General features: G+C 40.2%; 1 protein-coding gene and 2 long non-coding RNA genes across 4 annotated transcripts in view; 2 read left to right on the forward strand and 1 right to left on the reverse strand.

Annotated features, from left to right (window-relative positions):
- Positions 1–19065, forward strand: part of LOC105684555 (microtubule-actin cross-linking factor 1) — a 144592-nt gene that overhangs the window by 20289 nt on the left and 105238 nt on the right. The window lies entirely within an intron of this gene.
- Positions 1241–4996, reverse strand: LOC125499932. 2 transcript variants are annotated; one of them, XR_007276996.1, is made up of 3 exons: positions 4863–4996; positions 3858–4460; positions 1241–2080 (listed from the first exon to the last, which is right to left on the reverse strand). It is a non-coding gene; the product is annotated as an uncharacterized LOC125499932 (long non-coding RNA). The 2 variants fall into 2 exon arrangements; XR_007276995.1 differs by lacking the exon at positions 1241–2080 and having other exon boundaries at positions 2190–4460.
- On the forward strand, positions 4877–17647 carry LOC105684557. Its single transcript, XR_001102931.3, has 2 exons — positions 4877–5017; positions 16761–17647. It is a non-coding gene; the product is annotated as an uncharacterized LOC105684557 (long non-coding RNA).

Raw genomic sequence — 19065 nt, forward strand, 5'->3', positions numbered from 1 at the left:
AAATTTTTCGACCAATCAAAAATTTACCTATGAAAATGGTCCTTGACACGTGTGCGTTACAAGCGACGATACACGTTGCGAATCAGCGGTGATGTCGAATCGAGCGATAAAAATTATAAGGGAAAATAAAAAATGGGCGAAACAAAAAAAAACGATGAGAATATTCTCACATCCACGTTGCGATGGTTGAGAAAACCGAGTAAAATGTCTGCAATACATGATGCGATACTGGAAAATAATGTTGATGAATTTTTGTTTACCAATTTTTTTACAAGTTGGGTTATTCGTATAACTTCTTTCATAAGACAAATTTTATAATATCACCCGAGGCAAGGCCAAATTCTGAGTCGTCTCGTTATCCTTAATTACGTGCAGAATTAATTTATAAAATATAGATGTGTTACACGCACTCATATGTTACATATGTATATGTACATAGAAGAAGTTTGTTTATTGACTTCGTACATATATGTATACGGTATACATGAAACCTGTTCGTTTCGTATTATCGAATCGCGATTTTTAATGCCGCGTACATAATTCTTTTTATTTCGTTAATTTTTTTTTTTTTTTTTTATTTCATCTCGCCACCGATCACCTGGATTTCTCATTAATTCTTCGTCATCCTTTTCTTCCGCGAATAAATTTTTCAAATCGCACGTCTCGGCGCCCGATATATTGCGGTATCCGCAGTACAGAAAAACTTGCTCTTCTATCGTCGGATAATATTATAATAATCGCACCGGAGGCGATGATCGTGGCGCAATTGAAACGGAAAAGAATAAATGAATGAATGAAAAAAAAAGGAAGAAAGAAACCGAAAAATCGGTTACGAACGACCTTCCTCTTCAGGTATTCAAATTTCAGCCCCCGCCTGCCTCCGATTATTATTTTCATCTCAACGACCACGCACTCGAATTCTGTCCCTGCAGACTCTTCTGTTCACGCGCATCCGTATCTATCGCGGTAATTCTCAATCGATGACATTGAAATTATGCATATGAAATTGTATTACGCCTTCTTTTATCATTGACGAACACCTTCGTCGTTGTATCTATCGCGAATCTATATGTCTATGATAATCTTGAAAATATGATTGACACGAAGGTGCATTACCTACATGTATATTTCATCGCGACCCACCTGTGGAATAAAAATTCGAAATCATATGAGGGATCGGTTAACAAAAATGGAGAGGAAAAAAAAAAAAATTTTTGCTTCGACGCTATGCGCGAAACATGTATTTTCTAACAATAAGATCGAAATCCTGCGCTAATTGATTAAATCGCGTTTACGAATGTTGAGAAGATTTTTCGTTCGCTGTATTTATCGTTTGGTACGTGTACACACAACATACAAACATCGGTACATCTGAGGTAACGACGATCATGTGAAATAGTGTTATTACCGTAATGACAGCTAGACCGCTTTCCGTGTATCATAACTATACGTATGTATATAATAAACACACGTCGGATGTGCACAGCGGAGTTATACGTATAGACGAAGTCACGGACGTTTTGCAAATCGTAAATTACTAATTACTTACAACACACGGCAATCTTACCAGAAAATATATATATATATAAGTGTACGGCTATTCACCACTGTAATTGGCACTCGCGCTGCATCGTCGTTCCTATAGAAAGACTTTTATATCAATTCGAAGTTCATATAGACCCGCGAGTTGACTCCACGGATTATCAACGTGCGAATCGCTTCGATATTCCGATGTCGAATTGGTCGGTGATTGGAAGAATAATGAAAACAACAAAAAAAAAAAAAAAAACAAGATAAGTAAAAAAGTTTTGTTCGGTTCGCGTTCGGTATGCGGTATAATTGTTATTTGGAACGATTCGGAAATCGCTGGAAAGAATCCGATGTAGCGGTTCTCATGGTACTCGAAGTAACATCGTTCGAAGTTTCTCTTAATTTACTTGAACGTAACCAGCTGTCGCATCGCCCGAAGAAACATCGCGCCGGCTCCGCGGGAAATAAGGAGCAACGAACTTTGGAGAAAACGACCTGCGGATCCCAGATTCCCCATGTAACCGGACCCCAAGTGAAGTGCACGGCGAATCTGAAAGGAAAAAAATTCCTCGTCAAACGAAGATTTGTGAAATTGAACGATATGATCCGCGACCTCCGGAGCTCTTCTATTCTCCCTCATTTTTATCTATGTTTTTTTCTTCTACCGCTCATCACGAAAATCCTCGAATCGGAAACCCAGAAAACCAATCGCGGCCCCGTGGTCTCGATTCGATTTTTGATATGACGTCACACTCCTTGAGGTGGGCGGCCCGCCTAGATCACATATGAAGAATGAATATAAATAAATAGACTTATGGTCGAATTGAAATACGTATACGTACGTAAGTGTACGAATGGTTTCGTACCGGGAATTATGTGTGTCTCGTTCGAGTCGCGCGCTGTGAGAACCACAGACACGACTGGACGGACACCGTCGTTGTTTCACATTTTGTTGTTTCGTAATCTGTACGCGAAGCGGATATAATATAATATAACTACGAGAGGTTTATTCGTACATATGTACACATCGGAGATTGGACGATCTGTCGTTGTTCTTTCCGGGCAAATGCAGAGGCTTAATTACAGCGTACACGAATTACGTAATAACCGCGATATTAAGTTTCGCTGAATTCGTATATCCCTCTTGGCTCTGATATATATTATATACTATTCGTAGTTTTAACTTACGATTGTATCTGCGGAGATGAATGATCCGAGTTTCGAGAAGAGAAACGATCATTCTCTCTGATATTCGAGCGCGCTAAGCTTCATTGGTATTTGTTACCTTGTAGAATCAAAAAGAAGAAAAAATAATGGATATCGAAGAGTCTCTCCGATTCGTGCCTCTGATAACTGCTCGAATAATATCTGCATCTCTCATAACCGAAATCAAAAATTCATCCAAATTTATCATCGCGTCATGTTCAGTATAATTGAGAAATTTCGAATGCCGTGATTCGCCTTTCATTGTTATCGAAATCCTCGACTATTAGGTGCGCTCGTTATCTGAAACCAATAGAAAATAAAAATGAGAAAATTAAACAGATGGAAAAGTTAGATGGAAAATTCTTCGATCGCACATTCCTTGGGGCAAGTTTACAAACGTCGACCGCACTATAATAATAATACTAATAATAATAATAATAATAATGAAAATGATAACGACCATAACGTTACTCTCATTCGCGTTAGTTTATTCTTATACAACTCTAATTACACCACTGTATTAAAGAGCGTAGACAAAACACTCCGAACCGGTATACGAATGTTTCGAATGAAACGTTCACGTGCCCACGAGATGCCGAAAGGGGGTCCGTTTCATCTCGTTCCTTTTCTCTCAATTGTTTACCGAAATTCGTTCAAAAGTTCATGGTCCACCGGAAGAGATTCGTTGTTGAAAAACCTGACAATCGTACGCCGTTTATGGACATTATAAATAAATTAGCAAATCCGAGTCGACTTCTACGCAGAGAGCCTTGATTCGTGCAGGGTCGGGTCAGAGGATCATTAATCGTATAGGTGTTACCTCGTTTTTAATTTTTAATTTTTAATTTTTATTTTTTTTTTGTCCTTTTTTCTCTTTTTCCTATCGTTAATCAGCCGGCGGATGACGGGTGGTCGGAACGAGTTAAATCGCTATGATTTTTTAGCGCGTCTTCATCGTCGCTTCGCTTCGATGTGCGTGTGAAATATGAATTATTCCTTCCGAGCGTATTTTTACAACCCCTAGAAACCTTGACTCACATATCGCATGCGGCTGCACAACCGCGTTTACGTGCGAAATTCATATCAGCCGCTACTTATCACGTGACGAAGCGTTCGCTTACCAACACACTACGTTTGCGGGCATCGCGTCGTGTCGGTACAAGGCCGGAAAACGCCGTTTTTCTCACTGGGCCTAATTCGCGAAGTTGTGCGGAGGTTGCCGTAGATGTGGACGCGACGTCTATCGCTCAAATTTAATCCACGTGAAACCCACACAAACGCACGTGGACTCGCGCGGGTAGCACGCGATCTACGATGTACCGCGAGCAACCGCCGTCTTTTTCTGTGTAGGTCTCTCCCATACCCACCCAAAATCTGTACATACAATATTACACGTGGACACATCGCCGTTGTACATAAAAAGTATGTGGATGTAGTATATTCGTGTGATATGTGCACGCACACCTGTGATATATATATCTACTACTATATATGTGAAGTTCCATTCGGTGGTGTGAAGCTAGAAAGAGGAGGGCGGTGGTACGGGTCTGAAGTGAGCCGAGATCCCCGAGTCTTTCGAAAGTGCGACGGAGACGGTAAAAGAGATTGGAGGAGTCCCGTCTCTCTCATCTCGTTTTCTGTGGCCGACTGGTGGGCGTCGATTTTCCGTCGACAGTCGGCGGTGGTGAGGCGACGTAGTCTGTGGAGGCAAAGCGTGGTCGCACCTTTCCTCAAAAAAAAAAAAAAGATAATAAAAATAAACACTCGCAACTCGTCGTATTTTATTTCATTTTTTTTTTTATCGTCCTTGTGCATCGTTTTAACCGTATATTCCAGTAGTTTTAAGTCCGTCAAATTTTCTATTCACCGTCAAATTTACCTGCGATTTCGTCGGCTGTTGTTTTTTTTTTTTGTTTTTTTTTGTTTTTTTTTCTGTACCTTTCTCTCATTTTTTCTGTCAATGAATCGCGGCGAAAGAAAAAAACCGCAGTGTTCGCGAGTGTGTGAAATCGGAAGTGTTGGAGGGAGTCGTCGTTCAAACGCTATCGCTTCCGCGTGTGACAACAACGAAGTCGAGTGCTCGAGTGATTGAAATATAATTTTATTGAAATAATTGAAAATCTCACCGATGTGCGGGTAATAACGCGGCGATTCGTGTAAACAAAGATAACGAAGGAGGAGATTTCTACGATACGGTTCGACGGATGATCGATAGTTTAATCTTTCGATTTTCCAAAAGTTATCCGAAACAAAATACGACCGATCGACGATGTATAAGTTGGTAAGAACGTTTTCGTGCATACGTGAAGGAGCGTTCGAAATCGAAATTTTTTCACCCAACTCTTTGAAAAATGTTTTTTTTTTCTTTTTCGAACGCTCCAAGTAACGCCGAATGACTCGGCTTCGACTCGACGACTGTACATTATTTTTCACGAGGACACACACCTGACTCATACGATATCGTGAACAGCGTCGACGTACTCAGCTCGCACTTATCTCACGATAGCAGCTTGGACACGGCGACCTTACGATTCGTGTTTTTTTTACTCGTTAACAACCGGGATGTTGTCGTTATCGTTGTTGTTATTTGTAATTGCGATTCTCGTACCAGCGATCGTTTGTCGCGTGGCTTAGCTGAAAAATTGGACTTTCGTAGAACATCGAACACGTCCACTATATTCGGAAATCCGAGAGATCGAATCCACACGGAATTTTCAAACGGCAATCGGTCGTGTCGAGTTCGTAAACGACATCGAAGATCATCTTTTCTTGCCTCTATTTTAGAAATCCTCGAACTCGTGCGAATCGTATTCCGAAGATCCAGCTGCATTCTATTTATTTATTTACGTTTTCAGTTTTATTCCTCTCGTTACTTTATCTGCACTTGACAAATTAACGGAGATATGATTATACCGCGACCTTTGAAACCTACTCGGCGAATAAATTTTCGATTCGCGATTAAATGACATTAAAATGACTTTTGCCGATAAGAATTCGATTACGCTCACGTGCGCAATTGGAAACGCTCGGTGTTTTCATGGTAGAAATTGAAACGTTGAAAAATTCAATAAAAAAAACCATCATTCATCGATTCCACAAATGACTTCTATTTCATCGTCACCGGGTACATTCGCTCTGTCGATACATTCGACTTTGTTTGTCTTTAATTAACGTTTAGAGATTTTTTGCCCTTCGACTCATTCTCGTTTTCCATCGATCGGTCGCTCGCCTTGAAAAATACCTCGTTAAAAAAATCGCAGGTCCTTCGCCGCGAGGAGAGAAGATCTTTGAGAATCTGAGAGTCGTTTGCCTGCAGCGTAACGTCGAACTTGGTGGAATGAAATAATAAGCCATTAGAAAAGCTAGGTAGGTCGAAGTCGATAGGATGTGGTAGAACCCGAATAAAAAGAATCCGCTTTAGAATTCCCGGTGGAATATACGAGAGGAGGATGGCTCCGGTACTTTTGAGTATCGGAAGCCAGCTGAGAGATGGTCGGAAAGGAAGATATTTCAGTGAGGTTAAGTCCGGCATGGGTCGTCGGCGTCGGGGAAGGATGTGAACGAGATAGAAAATGGGTGGAGTTCGGCGGAGACGGGATGAGGGAGAATGAGAGAAGAAGCGATGCGGGAGGAGGGGAGGGTAACGAGAACTCGCGAGATAGCGGCACGTCGACGACAACGACGCGTACGGGGCGCGGAGGAAAGCGGCGACAAACTTTTATTTTTAATCGCTTTGGCTTTCTATTTTGGCTCCGGTCTTCGCGGAAACCGCGGGGACGCGACGCTTAGACTCTCTTCGGAGATAGACGACGCCTAGCGTCGCGACGTCCAACGTCTTCTACTCTCACCGCGTCCAAAATTTCTTCCCTCCCGATTATTACCCACCTGATGTGTCTTTCGAGGAAAAAAAAAAACGCGAAAAAAGAGCGTAATTCTTACCAAAATATCTTCCGTATCAAAAGTCAGCGGGTTTCTTTCCTTCTCCCTTTGTTTTATTTTTGTGAAAATATTTTTTTTTCATCTTCGTCGCAAACCCGTGTCCGTTGCGCTTACAAGATCGATCAAAAGAGATTTAACGGTCAGATATTTATATTGTACGTAATTCGTACGGTGCTAATCTCATTAATGCCCGCATTTTTCAGGGTCGTATAACGTAAGACGTCAATATAGGTGCGTGAGGTAAGCGACAAAATTCGCCAACCGATTCGATAACGCGCGCGTGGTTTATGTGCATACGTATTTCCTGAATGATGATTTTTTTTTTCTGTATCCATCGGATCGACGAAAATCATTCTCATTTGGGTTTAGCACTTCTTCTTGATTTTTACTAGTAACGATCTTTATTCTCATCCGCAAGTACAGTTTCTCGAGCTTCTTATTTCACTATAGATATAACTACAATGATTTTTCTTCAAATTTCCTAGCCAAGTTTGGATGGATTTTCATCCGACTTCGACTATGGTGTATGAAGCGGTTTTGGCTTATCGAAAATATAAATACGTGTACTACGTATATTTATAGCTGTACAATTACACACGGGTGATTATCGCGACGCGTATCTTTATCTCGCGTTGATATTCTTATTGGTTGAGAAGAAAAATAAATAAATAAAAAAAAAAAAAAAAAAGTAGTTCACGCTTAATCTGTCACTTCATTATACGATATCTGCACGAGCACAGCGAAGGTGTCTCATTATCCCCTAATCTTAATACCTCTACCCCTCTAGATAAATCAATATTGTATCAATGTACAACATATGGTAATGCATCGCGTGAAAAATGCGATAAATTTTACGATGCGCACATATTGTTATTCACCGTTATGTTTTACGTAGATTTATCTAAGTATATTTGTGTAGACGTGGTCGAGTCGCTATAAGGGAAAAAGAGCGAAAAAAAGGGAGGACGCGAATCCTTTTTTTTTTATTCCTTCTTTTCGGAGTTAAAAGCACGACGATCGAGTTCGATTTTCAATATTTCAAAGTTTTCGTGCAAAAATTGTGCAAGTTTTTTTTTGTCGAAGCGAATTGCTCGAATATAATTTCGGGAACGAGCTCTTGAATTTGTTCGTTCGTATCGCTGCGTTGTTATACCCGGTACTTTTTAACAATCGTATATATACGTACGTAGGTATGCACGTCGGTATACGTATACCGTACGGCAATAAAATACAACCGCAGATTACGTAACTCGTAATACTTCGGCACGTCCGATCAAAATGACCATTGCACCATCGGGTATACAGCGGGTATTGGACTTGAATCGACGATCGCGTTCTCGACAAACTACACCGCGAAAAATTCTTTTCGTCTGTATCGTACGACGAAAAAAGTCAGAATTTAAACGTACCTATGCGGACATCAAATATGGCGATCCAGATACGCGAGTATGTACAGGTAATCCGCAGACCTTTCAACCGAATTGAAGAAATTTCTTCTTTTTATTTTCTAAAAAATGAGGGAAAACAATTTTCCGTACTCGTTGCGTCCGTGTTTCTTTTATTTTGTCTTTGCTCGTACGTGAGTTAAAAGTAGAAAGAAAGCAGTGCTCATTAGGAGTTAATGTTATACCTACTTTACACGCGTTGCGTCATTTATCTTTGATGTCCGCTCGTTACATAGCCTATAGAGGCACGAAGGCACACGCGTAAGATATACGCGACTTATACTCGCCCATTTTTCTCGTAGGTTACGTACGCGAAGTACCTACATACCTGCCTGCCTACCTACCTATCCACCTACCTACCTACCTACCTACCTTCGCGTGCGATCTCTTTTTGGCGCTAACAACTGTCCACATAAAAACCCGCATCGGTGTCTCTATTTTTTTTCTTTTCTTTTTTTTGCTCTCTTTTTCCCCCCTATGTAGAGTACGTAACGTGGAACACACGTAATGTACACCGCGCGTTGAGGGGAATTTTCTCTCTCGAAGTACGTAATGCACGTAATGTACAACAGCCTCCTCGTAACCTAGAGTCTAGACTTACGCGTTGTACTTCGGTGTAATATTTAGCGATCTGGTCCGGTGACTCTGCTTCTTCCACGTAATATCTATCGGGTATTCAATGAAACTCGCCTTTATTCCCAAGAGTATGAAACAGACGGCCGATTCGAGAAATGACCTCGATCGTTTCGAACCGCAAGGGCGTTTTAATGGCTCATCGTGACTTCCTATAGAACTCGCCTTCGGCATCTCGGATATTTATCACCCGTAGTTAAAACTGTCCTTTGAAAGAGCTGTTTAAAAATGAAAATTTACGATCCGGCGATCGCGAGCGGTAAATCCGAATCGAGCGTCAAAATTGCACGACTGCAGGGTCCGAGATTACTCGCATCAGTTATTCATATTTGGATCGAACGTCGTGGGGTCGCGCTTCGGATTGAAACGCATCGCTTTTTTCACGGTCACTTATTCATTCATTCATTCGTTCGTTCGTTCGTTCGTTCATTTACATTATTTTATTTCGTCGTTGTTTTTCGAACGAGTTCATATTTCGAAGGCGTTTCAACCGCGTCATCGGGTCATTTGGTCGTCAAAGATGGTGGTGGGTCGATATATGTTATTTGGAAAAACGTGTCGATTCGTTGTTGTTGGTTTGTTTTTTTTTTTGGTTTCTTCTTGTTCTTGTTTTTTTACACTTCATTTTATTTGCTCCTTTGCAAGAGCGACATCGGCTCGTCGAGCCTTATTTGGCTTCTTGTGGTTATTATGGCTACATTCGAGGAAACTTTATTTCTTCGACAGCCTCCAACCACCGTAACTCTTTTACCAGCGAATTGACCTACTGATAAAGTTATAAAAGACGCTGTAATTACGACCCCCCCTCGCCTCGGTGGCGGTCACCCGTACGTGTTGCCCATTGACTTTCTTTCTTTCTTTCTTTCTTTTTTTCTTTCTTTCTTTTTGTTCTCATTTTTTCCCCAGAGAAAATGAAACTCGAATCCCGTGTCCCCAAAATGAATGAATTTTAATCTTTACTAGCGAATCGCGCGGAAATTCATTCCGCTTTTGAGATTCCATAATTTTTCCCTTCGATTGTTCAACGATTAACGTCTGCCTTTGCACCGGGTATTGTTATAAGATAAGATGCATAATTACGAGGTACACGGCGCAATGACGTCATATCTCTTTGCATAGTTTATATGAAAATCTATGTACACACGTTTGTGTACATGCATCATACGATTATACATAACTATATTTATAACAGTTAACAATTGGTCACCGCAAAAACGTTTGTACCGTTGTTGCATTAGATGTAATTCTTTATTATTTTCTTTTCCTTTTTCTCTTTTTCTTTTTTTTTTTTTTACATCTTATCGCCAGCTGCACAACCAAAACCACATTTGAGTCAAGGTTTATTTTATATAGTTGGTATATCATATACGTGTACACTGAATCTATGCAGACATAGCGAATGTGATGGGAAAAGTTGAATTTTTTTCTCACTTTATATTCGCAGATAAAGTGAAGTCTACATTATAATTGTCGCACAGCGCGTATTTCGTAGTTTTTTGATAAATGAGAATGAAACTAAAAATAAGAAATCAAACAAATAAATAAATAAATAAATAAATAAATCACGTTGAACTGAATTCTTGACTTTTTTTGGAGCCTGAGGCCGTTCGAATCTCCTTAGACGTATGCATGTACGTTTGTGTTACGTACACGCTCGAAAGGTGGGCGAACTGGCTTGGTGGTTTTTAAAAAGGGCGTAGGTAGACACCTGAATTTTTCTATCGCGGGACTCGCGAGCGTTGAATTTCTGCACCCACGTAATAATCGTATAGAGGTATACGTAAACCCGTGTAAATTTAGCGTGTATCATTCGTTTAGTTTTCATTCTTCGTTTACCATAGAAGGATGCAAGTGTGCTCGCAAATCGATCGATTACGTTATACCGTATCTTTTATGATATTCAAAGTGAATTATTTTATGACGACGTTTATTTGCTCGTCGAATTAGGAAACAGATATCGAAACCGCCGCGCTTCCTTTCGTCCTTAACGGGGATCTCGTGTCATCGTTTTCGCGGAATTCAGTTGGAGGGAATTTTTTTTTCATTTCGTTTTGCCTTTTTTCACCAGTCGTATCTCCTTTCGTTTCCCGATTTCGAGACGTATTTCGCCGATCTGGGTTCGATGTTCGGTATAATTAATTGAAACTTCGATCGCACGATGAACCGTGTTAGACGCGGTTTGGACCGATTCGCAAATTTAGATACGCTAAATGCGGTTTAAATGTAACCCAATTCTTCGGGATCGATGCGACGCGCTCAAACGATCGTACGGACGTATATTTCCGTCTGGCACTCTCCTTCTTATTCCTATTCTTTTTATTCTCCTTCACTTACGCCAGAAAGAAATCAACCGCGCCACGTATACCGGTGGAAAAGCTAATCAGAAAACGAAGATAACGATCGCATACCTACGTGCACGTATATCGTCAACTATATACATACTTGAGCTAACCGAGTTTATTCTCGGAGAAAAGATGCAAAGGAAACGAAGATCGTGCCCTTGACATTATACCTCTTTCGAAATCTCTTCACACTTTTAATTACGAACAAAAAAATATCATTCCTTGATCGACTCGCTCAATTTTACTCTTCGTCGTCTCACGTTATCTGGAATTCATTCCTTTTTTCATTACACCTCATCGAATTACGGCAACGCGAGGAACGAAAAATAATTTTAATCTTGAAGTAGAAAATTTATGAAAAAACGGTCCTAAAGAAGCTCGTCATTTTTTGACATCGCCAATCGTTTCAGATCCGGCTAATTTTCGAGCGATCCCCGCGAGCCGAATTCTATCCTTTTTGATTTTTTTCTCTCCGTGGTTCCTCGGGGCGATCGCGGTTTCGCTTGTACACCGCGTTCCGTTCGAGTATATCGCGGGGCGGGATATTATCCGTCCATTTTTCCGTTCACTCGCAATTTTACGCGGAGTCTTAACACCGGCCTAAACCGAGTGCTCGCGGCATGTCTGATGATTCAAGATTGGCGGGGTTCCGGACCCGTTATGCAGCCCAAGAATGCCGTTGGCCCGTTGCTCGTCTTTGTACCGAACGAACGAACGAACTAACGAACGAACGAGAGGACGAGACCCGCGGCTCGCTCGGTCTAGGAGTCTCTCGCGCTCCTGCTCCCGCTTTTGCTTTTGCTTTTGCTTTTGCTTTTGCTGCTCCTGCCGCCGATGTTGGTACCGCGCGCGTCGACGTTCGGAGTACGGGGATCGGGACCGGTTCTTCCTGGTCTCGGAGACGGGAACCTCCGCCCCGCAACGTACGCGAAGTTCTTCCACCTTATTTCGATCGACTCGCCCCGGTTCAGCGGATTTTGTTTCAAAGGTTCCCGCGCCTTTCGTCGATATCGCCCCTACACTCCGTCGCTACTTCCCTCGACGTTTGGTCACCGTATCGCGCGATACGATTACTTTTTATTACACCGCCAATATTCGATCGGTCAAACAATATCCGTATCGATATTGATATCGGTAATATCCCGACACACGTATGTCGTCACGCACGTTCCAATATCCAGCGTAGAATTTTATTCGCGCGATGAACTACCTCGTTGTACGAAAGCCCTCGAAGCCCTGGGTGAGCCCATCCCACAAGTTTTTCTTTTTTTTTTTTTTTTTTTTTTGTTCCAATGCTTTTTTTTGAAAACCGTATTTCGTTTCGAGTAAGGGTACTCCGTTACTTCTTCTTTTCGTTCCCCCTTGTTATCCTTCTTCCATATTTTTCCAATTTTGTGGGATACGCCCTTCTAGTTCACGTTGAAATGTTTCACGAATTTAGTTCGTTCGCTAAACTCGTCGGTCCATCGCGTGTCTCCGATTAAGCGATTATCGGTTATTAGGTATAAACGGACTGTAGATTTTGAGCAAAAAATTCGACGAAAAAAAACGATTTATCGAGTGCCGATCCGAGGTGAGATTCCGATCGGAATTCTTTTTTCGTTAATTAATATAAATTTTTTCTCTCTCTCTCTCTCCGCTCTTCTATCATCTTAACGAGGTTTTTGCGCCGCTGTGCCTACATGTTCTCTTTCCTACGTCTTATTTTACTTTAGTTTTTTTTTGTCGAATTTTTTGAGCTACTCTTAAGACCGTAATTAGTGACAGCCTATTCATTAAGTTCTAGTTCCAGTTAATTACGTTAAATTGATGCTCAATTCTCCAAGTATTAAGTATATCTTATGTATTTTCGATCGCCACGCCGTCGCGACTTATAGGGTACAATACAAAACCTAAAAATACGTATACAATTACATTTTACCCTTTTTTTTTCATCGCTTCTCCCTTCTCATTTCCTCGACTGCGCAGGGTACGCGAAAATATCGAGTTATTTCGTAAATCCGGTGCGTCGGAGCGACACTCCCGTGCTCGAAATTCGAAGAGCTCAGGGAATTTCGAGGATCGAGTCATTGTCGCGCCTAGGCGATGCCAGTCGCACGTATTGTCGATCTCGGTGTGACTCCGTGGAATAAAATCTGGGATATCTAGGCCAAGGCATTCTGGTTCGCATCTCACCTCATACGCACACGTTCGCTCACCTGTCCTATACGTACGCGCGCTCGGCGTTACGTACCTCCGCACTCGCTTACCACCTATACAGGTACCCCCATACGCGTCCAACTTCGGCTCTCAAAGTCGTCGGGTATAATGTTACGACCAGGACGATCGCTGGGGATCTCCGAACAGATCTCATCTCCTCTCCTCCTTCGTATGGGCGTATTATACAATGTCACTTACCACGCGCACAAACGTACCTCGGAACTTACGCTCGTCGGTACGCGTACATCTACGATACACACCTTACGACCGGTATACCGGATAAAACCGTGATCGTTGTTGGTTCAAAGACGTCTCGTTTAGCCGCATTCATTTTCATTTTCATCTTCTCTTTTCTTTTTTTTCTTTCTTTTTCTAACGCAGTTCAGTTTCGAAGAACGGAGGAACGGCTACCGAGGAGTTCCTTCGGTTGCTTCGTACCACCCGGTGTATGAGATGAATTTGAATAGATATTATTTGTATTACGTATACGCGCGCGTGCGGTGGCTACCTATGGTATATACACCCGTAATCGCGTTTTACCTGATCGCGAGCACGTGGTCACGACACGCAGCTGTATATCGTATGTACACGGTACATATGTACACGGTCACCTATGTGTATATAACCGACGATTCAGCTGCTACGTACCGCGATATATGTGCCTATGGAAATTACGCCACTCCCTTGACCGTGAATTTTTTTTTTAATTTTTCTCTTACAATTTTCAACGATATCATTCAAATCCGTAGTAAAATGAAATTTCATTATCGTGTGTGCAGAAAATTCGTTTTTTGACGCTTTATTTTTTTTTTTTTGTTTTTTGCGCGTATAGCATAATATGTGGAATTTATTTCCGTTGATCTTTTCAGCCGGTGTAGAGTCGAACGTCGCGGTTTTAAATCGATTAGGTAGGATATATATATATATATATATATGTGTATATTCAAGTTTCAACCGCACCTTCATTATAATTCCTTGGACATTAGCAAAGTCGAGTTGTTGTGCGACTCGCGGCGCTCTCGGAAGATCTACACTCCTTGCAGCCTCTCTAGTGAAATAAGCAACGCTGACGGAGATCTATCTATAGATATACAACAAGGCTCACGTCCGTCCGTTCCTTCGTCTGTCTTTTTACTTGTTTCTATGTCCGTTCGCGGCATAGAGAAAATAGAATTGCGCAGGGTTAGGAATATAAGTAGTCATGGAATATATTCGCTCGTCTATTCAATCTTATTGTTGGCTAAAACCTCGAGAAGATCAAAAAATCTCCCGTCAAAATTCAAACGTATCTCAAGGTGTTCGTTGTATTTTTTTGGTTTTCTTTTCTTTTTGTTTTTTTCTTCAACCATCTTCGTGAGAATATTCTACTTTATTTTACAAATATCATACTTCAATTTTCATAGTAATTTGAAACTACGTATGCATACTCTTCATCTCTGCACTCAAACCTGTCTAATTTTTTTCATTCGCCGATTTTTTTTTTTCTGGTCTTTTTCTTTTTTGCTCCGCCCGTACTCTCAAACTCGAATCTCAAAACTCTAGACGCACTTGAAATACCGGAGAACAGGTTTTTTTTTTTTTCTCTTTTCTCTTCTTTTAATAAGAAGTTCTCGTAATATTGTTTATATAGAAAATTTCAGTAGCGTTCGATACATGGTCAGTTTTGACATAAATTTTTACACGCAGACGTTTGCTACCTGCTATGCTGGTCGGAGGTTCACGATTATATACCTGTTCGTTAACGAACTACTACCTACTGCATTTCTGCATCGAACTCGCGGGTATTCAGATCGCAAAATCCTTCCGGGAATTTCGTCGACTCTTCAGGTATAATATTTCGAAAATCCACGTGCGGTGGACATCGTGAAAACCGATGCAGAGGATCGGTTATAACTGAAACTCAATTGTTTAGAATTTAACTTTATTACCGTCTGAGTTGCGGTTCTTTTTTCCGTATTTGGAAACGACGGGTACGGTCGTACCTATTTCCCCACCTGGACATTTTGAATGAAACCATCCATTACATTATGTGTGTTAACTAGATTCAATTTTTGACGCGACAAACGATAAGATATTTTTTTTGTTTTCCCATCAAACTCATCGTAATTATAAATCTCTGATTTATTTATCGACCGAAATTTTACCGTTTTATCACCGTTCGTTAACAGAACTGCTGCAAACGCCTGTAATGCATTATATACTTATATGCGGGATAAAATTTGAATATTAGAACGTTCGTTTTACGCCTACGTTTGAACAGCTACCACACTATACTGCATTATAATATCTATCCCTCGATTATTATTCGTATCGTGGACGGTTTAAAAGTAGGAAAAAATATGAATAAAAATCTACCGACTCAGGTAGGATTTAATGGCCTAATTATAATGATATTTAATCGGTAGTCGAAGCTGCTGTGTGTATAATTATCGAAGCAAATTCTTCGGAGCGATACGAATCTGCACATAAGTCGACGTTGTGATATACAGAATGAATAATTCCGATGCGTGTGTCTCTTCTTGAATCATTCCGTACAGCTCATCGCGGTGGAGTACGAGGAGATTAGCGAAGGAAGCAAAAAAAGAAAAAAAGAAAAAAAAATGAACGAACGGGATGACTATTGCCATTTTTGTAATAATTCTCGGGATGGCTCGAACTCTGTACTCATCATACCTGCGTTAATTCGCGAAACGGGTATATAATCGTCGCCCGTGTGTCGTCATTAAGAATGAGCGAAGAAGGAAATCGCGTCCACGTAATAAAACCATATCTTTTTCCCTCCCCTCTCTCTCTAACCCGGTCTTATCCCCCTTCTCTATTTTCTCGTTCCCACTTTTTTCGCTTCCACCGCATCGTTCGCCGACGCCGACAATCGCTCACCCATCCGGGGATCGTTATTGGTCGAAATAGCTCGGCTCCAACGGAACGCACCCACACAACGTTCCCGGGCTATTACCATATGGGGGATCCTGTTCCCTCGTGCGCCAAGCCGCGGTTCTGGGTGTTCCGACCACGCGACCTATGGTCAGTCCTCAGCGAGTCCTCGGCGAGCCTCGCTCGAGAATCGAAAGATCGCTTTTTATTTTCATCGCGAGTGGCCGTGTTTTCGTTGTCGTTGTTGTTCGCGGATTCATCGTACACCCGATTCTGGTTACGTCGTCGATTATTCAACGAGTCGGAGGGATTCGTCCATTTAATAGTCGAGTCGTTTCGCTTTTGTTGAAATTCATTTTTCGTTTTTTTTTCGAATTTTCGAATCCGTTTTTGTTCAAGTGTTTCAAGTAGATAAGCGAGTACGTAAAACTGTCAAAATGTCAGGGAGAAACTAGGACGGGACGTTCTTTGCTTGGTCTCTTTTCGTAGTATATTGGGACAGGTCAGTTCCCCCGACGTTTATAAACGCTCTGCTTTGGCCCGACCCGTTCACGAAACACATTCTTCTTTATGTTTTCATTGGAACCAACAGACGTGACATTTTACCGGATGTTTTATTCGAGTCTCTGCGGATGGTCGAATGAAAAATTTGGAAAGGGAATTTTAAGCAATTTAAACATGCGGAATCATCCAGCGGAGGGGTCAACGAAGGATAATTGATAACGAAGATCGTCTTTTTGAAACATCCATCGAACGAAACGAAGAAAATAAAAACTTGAAACATCCTCACACCGCAAAGACTTTACGATAAAATAATTAATTATTTTATTTTACTTAATTAATTTCGTTACGACCGAAGATTTTTCCAAGTTGAAATTGGGAGGGAGAAAAACTGTTGATGAAAAGAACGAATTTTAAGGTGAACTTTGGTTGAAAATTCCATACGCTTAACCGTACGAGATAAAGAAAAAACGAAATCGAAGAAATTATTTTCTGAGGTATCTAAAGAAAAAGTCCGAAAGAGGGGATTTTTTTAACCGAAGGATTCGATCTGACGTGAATTTAAAGTGCCATATTTATTCTTGAGAAGAATATAAGGAGATAAAAGAAAAATACAAACAAGGAAACGAGTCAAGTTGGAAAAATTCGACGGAATTGAAAATAGAAAAAAATCGACAAAGGAACTAACTTATTAACATAATAACAACGAAAAACGACTACAGTCCAAACAACGAAAGAAATTTGACTACTTTTATGTAAAAACTACCCCAACGATATGTAAAAGTTTAGTCACGTTCTTCCAAATCCGAAATAAATATCAGACGTATAAAGAAACTGATATAAAATTAATAATTAACAATAAACACTGGGTCGAGTCGAGTATTGAAGAAATTTTGATTACCCCAAAAATTTGCAATACTTGATCACGAGTGTTTTAATAATCGAGAATCGATTTCGTATACAGTGCCTATGTAACAATACCAATAATATTAATAACAATACTCGTCGAAAGATTTAATTCGAAGGAAAGGATATAATATATACGTGTAAAATATATAACAAATGCAGTTACCACAAAATTAATTAATGTAAAAAAAATATAATACTTGCAAAAATTAATAAAGAAAAGACAAAATCCAATCGAAATTAAAAATAGAATATTATATCGTAGGCAGTATTAAAAATATATATTTCACAACGCTTAATATAAATAATTAATCAATTAAATTAATAATTACGATAATCGAAAGCTGACGAAAAATTATTCAAACGTACTCCACCAATGATAAACAAATAACCAAAATAATAGCTTACGTTAAATTTATGAAAAATAGATGAGAAAAAAAATTTAATCGCATCCAAAATTCCGTACACAGTGTGTTTCGAAGTGAATGATTAATCGAATTCAATTTTTTATATCTTTTTCTTTCTCATCGCGTCGAAGATGTGGTTTTAAGCTGCGCGCATCCGACTCTACGCCCCATTCGACGATTCGTTTGATTTTTGCGATCGAATCGATGAACGGATAAAAGTGAAAATGTCTACGCAAGCTTATTACAAAGAACGACTCGGGTTCGATCCCGCAGATACGGTAGCCGAGCATCATCGGGAACAACGCTCTCAACACGGCTACGAGGAATCATTATCGAAATTTAAAGGTCAGATGGGTCATCCTTCCGCAAGATTCGAAAATAAATCAAACGCCGAAGAACTTGACCAACAAAACTCTGGGAGCACTTCTCAAGGCTGTTGGGGTTGTTGGGCAATGTTCATCGAGGCCCACGGTAGGTGTTGCTGGCGCCGAAAAGGAGAGGAAAAAAAAACGAAAGAAAAAGAGAAGAGTAAAAAAGAATGAGATGTTTCTTTTTCATTCTTCTCCTTCCTTCCTTCCTTTTTTTTTTCTTTTTTCTTTTTACTTTTTCTGTATGCAAATATCGAGTGGTTTGGTGCGTTGCTTTACGACGATTAGAATTTGTTGTTATTTATTTTGTTTTTTTTTTATTGCTAATTTATCGATTTTTATCGATGTTTGTTTGTAACAATCAATAGAATAGTTGAAAGAAAATTTTAGAAAATACTAGATACGCTTTGTCAATTTTTTTTTCCTCATTACTCTTCTGTTCATTAATTAACATAGAACATACTAGAGGAGTTTGCAAATTGTTTAATTTACATTTTTCTAACTGCGATGACAGTTCTTTTTTTGGTTTTTTTTTTCCTATCTAGTTGTTCATCAAATAATCGCTCGGTTTTCACGATTTGGTTGATATTAATAAAGCAGTACCAACAGCTCTTAACAACCTCACAACAAATCAAACACAAATTTTTCTCGTTAGATGAACTGAAGCTATTATCGATTTTATGGCATGGTGTGGTTTTTTTTTTTCTATTTTCTT

This window comes from Athalia rosae, chromosome 2 (assembly GCF_917208135.1).
Source record: "Athalia rosae chromosome 2, iyAthRosa1.1, whole genome shotgun sequence".
NCBI lineage: Eukaryota > Metazoa > Arthropoda > Insecta > Hymenoptera > Athaliidae > Athalia > Athalia rosae.